Source organism: Scardinius erythrophthalmus (assembly GCF_964197995.2).
Source record: "Scardinius erythrophthalmus genome assembly, chromosome: 21".
Lineage (NCBI taxonomy): Eukaryota > Metazoa > Chordata > Actinopteri > Cypriniformes > Leuciscidae > Scardinius > Scardinius erythrophthalmus.
This window is the reverse complement of record NC_138241.1, coordinates 7542662-7548661: the sequence shown is the minus strand read 5'-3', so window position 1 is coordinate 7548661 and position 6000 is coordinate 7542662.

Sequence of the window (6000 nt, the reverse complement as noted above, 5' to 3'; positions counted from 1 at the left end):
CAAGGGTATTCCACACAACGTTCTGGTATGGGATTAGTTTAGCATTGGCAGGCACATTTTATTTTGAGATTGGGTCTTATGTGATAAAGCGAAGCATAGCTGACCTATTAGACACTCGTTGCATGGATCTGTGCATGATTTAATGTACATCAATCATGTGGTGGTGGTGGTAGTGATATGTGCGTCTGGGACCACCCACACATTATAAGACTAACAGCTGGACTCCCTTCCAAACACCACCTTCCCCACCTGTAAATCGTTTGTTCCCCTGTTACAAATCTAGATCAAAAATTTACATTGTGACATTATTTTAAAAATTAAGTTTCATAATTATATTGCAAATTCCTATTTATTTGGGTTTATTTGTTTTGGAAATTACTGTACAAAAAAAATACCATACTACAATTATTTATTATATTTAAATTAGTATTAAAAGTGCAACAAATACTACAATGATGTAGCCTGGTTAAAACCAGACCCTTCTCAGTTGAAACTGAGTGTAGGGTCTGGAGAAGCTATGTAGACAAATCATTTCCAAAGGGGCGTCACCAACCGACGTAGCTCAGCTTGATTGACAGGTGATCTGACCAATCATACTTCGCCATCCGCCATTTTGTCCGACAAAGCAGTCAGGAGAGTAGTAACAGGATTTGAACTTGAAAAACGGAGTGTACTGACGCCTTTCCGTGGTTAAAACAACATTCCTTCTTATGTTTGTTCATGTTTATTTGAGGCTATAAATTAACTAGTAGGAAGAGATGATCGGTTCACAAGAACAGCTTTAACTGATGCTCTACAGCGATCTGTCACGGCACATTAAAGAGCAACAAAACGGTATTTATTGTTTAAATTTCTTTTAAAAAATTACCAAATTTGAAAGCTGAGACTTTGTTTAATATGTTTAATATCAAACGTAACCGAAAAGTAGCCTGCTCTGTCCTGTCTGCCAGCGTGTTGTCAGTCTCCTCTCTGCTCCGCAATGTATTTTTCACTGCGTGAGAACCCCTTCAGCGTTGCTGCGCTGTCGTCATCATGTAAATCCCTCCCTCAACGTTTCTGATTGGTGCCACGATTTCAGCAGCACAGTAATGAGTTTGAATGGGCTCTTCTCCAGACTATCCTGAAGAGAGAATTGAAATTCGCCGGAAGTAGTCTGGGTTTTCCCAGGCTAACAATGATGTATAAATACCTTACAATTTACATTTTTACAGTAAGAATGAGTTTTTTTTTTTTCCTATTTAAACTGACTTTGAAAAAAAAGAGTAATTAAATAATTTTCTTGAAGAAAAATAAAATGTTCTATTTCTTTCTATGATGTTGAGGTAAAATTTGACCTGGACATGTTAATGACAAGTTCGTCTAGATTCATAAATAATTCAGGATTTATTATTATTATTATTATAGGTTGCCTTGTTTTAAGGTTGTTTTGAAAGTTTTACTGGAAATTCATACAAAAATACCACAGCACAGGTGTGACGTTTACTTATGAGGAACAAATCTGCTTAGTAATTATAATGTGATATAACACACACACACACACACACACACACACACACACTTACACACACACACAAAACATATTCAAGTTTCTTTGACATTTCACCTGCTCCTTTCAAACCCTGATCAGACACGATATTTACGGTGCTAAGCAGACTATATTGCTCCGGTGGAATAATAGACAGGGGATTGCCAGCTTAGATGACACTTTTTGAAAACATGATCACGTCTTGAGAAGCAGCTCTCTCCTCTTTCCACCCCAAGTCCCAAAGGTCTGTATTGAGGAACACATAAAAACAGGTAATTGAACCGGTCTGGCTGGCATTACGCGACTAGGATTTCGTTTTTCATCCTTTAGGAACCTTGAGATATTAGTTTTAATATCTGTCATGGCTTTATTCGGCAAAGGTCAGCTTCTGTCACAGCCTCCTTATGTGTGTTGATCCACTGCACTGCATTGGCTACTTCACTAATCCTCATAGTACTTGTGCCTCAGGTATCGAGTGTGGAAATGTGTCAACTATGGAAGTAGGTTATAAGCTCAGGGATAAGTCTAATAGCTTCATTTCTCTCTCTCTCTCTCTCTCTCTCTCTCTCTCTCTCTCTCTCTCTCTCTCTCTCTCTCTCTCTCTCTCTCTCTCTCTCTCTCTCTCTCTCTCTCTCTCTCTCTCTCTCTCTCTCTCTCTCTCTCTCTCTCTCTCTCTCTCTCTCTCTCTCTCTCTCTCTCTCTCTCTCTCTCAGCGACTGTATTGTTATCGACCTGGCTTTGCTCCAACACTTCAATTCAAAGAAGTTTGTCTTATTGAATTTCATCCAGAAGAGATATTATAGTCTAAAAAGGTAAAGTTACCCCTAGGCCCTCCCTTGAGTCTATGATAGTCTCTCTGTCCCCTTTTCTGTCTGAGAGAGTCAACAACAGCTATTTGACCGAGACCCGTGGAGACACCTTCTTCAGACGGTTGTTTACATTATCCACTCCCAGGTTACAACCTCTGGAACCCACCGTGGGTCTCAGGTGAGCAGCAGGTGCAGATGCCAGGACAGAGTCGGTGTCTGAGGGTGAATGCAAGGGAAATTCATTCCGTAGAGAATATATTAGTAGTAATGAGCTCCTGTGTTCATTGATAACTCCTGTTGATTCAGGAAGTGAACTGACAATCAGCAGGATTCTCAGAAATCTGTCAAAATAAGAAAAATCTGGGCGCTACAATGATGATAATTGGAATTCTTCAATAATTACACTACCATTTTAGTACTAATGTATTTGAACATGCAAATCAAATAGTACTATTGCGTATAACAAAACATCATTGTTTTATCAAAGACATGAAGACGCAAGCTAAAATGGCATGGCATGGCTGTTAAACATAGGGTTTAGTGTAGGTGGTATGTTATTTTCAAATGCGATAGAGCATGAAACTTTAAGCACCACTCAACAGACATTTCTTTAACAACCTGCTGCAATACTTATAACAACCAGCTAAATAAAACATTGCCAGCTTCACGCTTATCTATTTTGGAAACTAAATGTGCTTTTACAGCCACTTACTGGACTTTTCACAAAAAAAAAAAGAAGTGGGTTTTTTAAAATAGCGTAATATAATTTCACAGAAATGTTGCCACAGGTTCATTTTTACAACGAGCCTGGGTCAGTTACAGTGTATAGTACCTATATAGTAATATAGTTCATTAAAATAAAAGCAGACTGTTTACGGCTGACAAGAAACGTAGCAAGCTGCAGCAGCTTTTAAAAGAGATACAGTTTTTGCTGTCTTTTTTTAGTTTCTAGGCCATTAGCTTAAAAAATACAGCTAAACATATAAATATGAATATTTATAATTGCAAAATAAAAAGCATTAACTTTTAAAGGGGAAGAGAAAATGTTTTCTATATAAAAAAGAAAAGAAAACATTTTACATATAGGTACAAAAGGTACACATAGGTACATAGAGTACTTTTTATTTCCCAACAAATGGTCAGTGAAAGGAGGTGCTTAACCTTCAGAACCTCAGGAGGTTAAACTAAATATTCTATGAGCAGTTTTATTTTTTTAATTCATTTTTTATTAGGTTTCCAATTTTTGCCACCCTGTTTCTAAAAATGAATGTCTAAATAAACTAAATAAAGTAAATTTGTGTGATTTTGGTATTTTCACTAACAAAAGCATTTTTTTTTGCCATTAAAATTGGTAGTTTTTAACTACAATAAATATCAGTTCAATATATAATTTATATTTATTCAATACAATGTCAATACAGTGAAAGTCAAAACCTGTGAGGTGGAACATATGTGGGGGATCACATTTTCATCCTAGTTTTTTTTATTTTATTTTATTAGATTATATGAACTCCTCAAACATGAGATTTGTACCAAAGTCGTTTTTTACCCAAGAATCAGTGATAAAATGGGTGCTGTATTAATCACAATGCAAAATACAGATAATGACTGTCCTCATTAGTACAGTGCAGTGGATCTATGGTGTTGCTCAGCAGATGGAGGTGTTACCCCATCACTGTTATCCTCAGAGGCAAAGGCACTATCAGGTTTCAATCCCAACAGCGGCAGTCCGCTCCTCGTGTCTGAGTGTGCCAATGTAAAGTGGTGTAAACGTTAGTTCTTAAGCTAACACCGCAGAGTGTTTTCAGCTCTTAACATTTCCAGTAAGCAGCTACTGCCACCGCTATTAATAATGCATACAGAAGAAGGAAGTCCTTCAATTTGTCAGCTGTGTCGACCAACAGATGGATCACAGTTACTATAAATGAAGCTAACATGTCTAAAAGCAAACCCTCATATTAAATTAAATACATTGACAAAGGTTAATTGGAGAAGGAAAGGGCATTTATTATTATATGTTGTCACCAGCAATCCGTTTTTGAAAAACCTAGTGAGCTGCATACGACAGATGTAAAGGCTGTTTCAAAAACTATAGGAGAATGATTATGCTTGAGATCAATCCAAGATGGCGGATGAAGTGAGAGAAATGGTGCTAATTAATATAATAGGCTATAAAGTTTAGATATTATCATTTAAAAACACCACAGTTACACTTTATTTTAAGGTGTCCTTACAGTGCAATTATACTTTTAAGTACTGAGTAATATTAATTAACAACATGTAGCCAGTAAGAGCTGTGCGTGTAAACCTCACTCTAGTCTCAAGAGGCATGCTAGCGGCTGCGGTCTTAAGTATACTTGTTAGCTCGCCGCCCTTCCACGCCAGAGACCCGGGTCGAATCCCGCTCAGAGCATGTCGAGTACCAGTTACATATAATTAGGATTAGGATTTGGTCTAGGGTTAGTTGCTTGTAGTTATGCATAATTTACTGTTATTACTACAGTTGTCAGGGTTTTGTCTTGTTTAGTTGTCTTGGTTTCATGTTTTACCATTTCAGTTTTGTCTTTAGCGTGTCCTAGTTAGCCCCCCTAGTTAGCCCTCAGTTTAGTTGTTTAATTGTATAAATTTAATTATATATTGTATTTAATTATATATAGATATATTGTCCTAACCAATCCCTAACCCTAAACATACCCATTGGTAAACCCTCTTGAAATATTTAAACTAATTTGTTTCAACATATGAGCAACTATATTCTGGTTTTAAATTCAGTTTTCTTGGAAAGAAAGACTATTTTTTGTATACTGTATGTGCTAGACTTCAGTTTATTAGCCGCAGCTCAGCGTGGCGCTTCACGTCTGATGTGTGACCCTAAAGTGCAGTAAACAGTAAAACAATTGCTCTACAAACTAGTATGTTTATTAGTACGTTAATAAATTAAAATAATTTGAAAACAAATACCAGTTTACAACACATACCAGCACAATGAACTTTTTTTGCACAGCTAAAAAGTAACTGGAGACTGCTGACACCGACAGCCTTGCACATTCATATGACATAGTAATTCAGTTTTTTAATACCTTACTCCAGTATGACATGAATATGGTGGTCTCTCAGTACCATGGTATCAAAGTACCATCTGATTACTGTACTTTGTTTGAAAGTCGCTGTCTTTCATTTCTCTCTCTTAGTGAATGAGTAGCACACAACCACTATGAATGACACAGTATACAGTAGAAACAGGTGCCATAACAAATCTTAGCTCAGATTCGGAATGGTGGAACGCGTGTGCGTGTCTTCGTGCCATTACAAACAACAAAGAGGAGTCAAAACATTCCGGCACTGCTGTTCAGCCCATGTTTTGGCCACTGCAAAGGATCCTGTGGTGGAAATGTCAGAGGTTGAGTCAGCACAGAGACATGCCGCTGGTCTGCTAAGAGAGAGAGGAAATGTACTGATTGAAGGAGATGAGGGAAGTATATGTGTGGATTTGCCCAGTAAGTTCCAAGTTAACGTTTTTCTCCAAAACAATCCTGACTTGCTTTCTTTGTTGGTCATTACTTAGTCTCACTTTTCAGACCTTTGACTAGTGACAATAAGTCTGGTCCACACTGCAGCTTTGGACCAGAACCACCAACAACCACCCATTTACTGTGTACAGGAAGA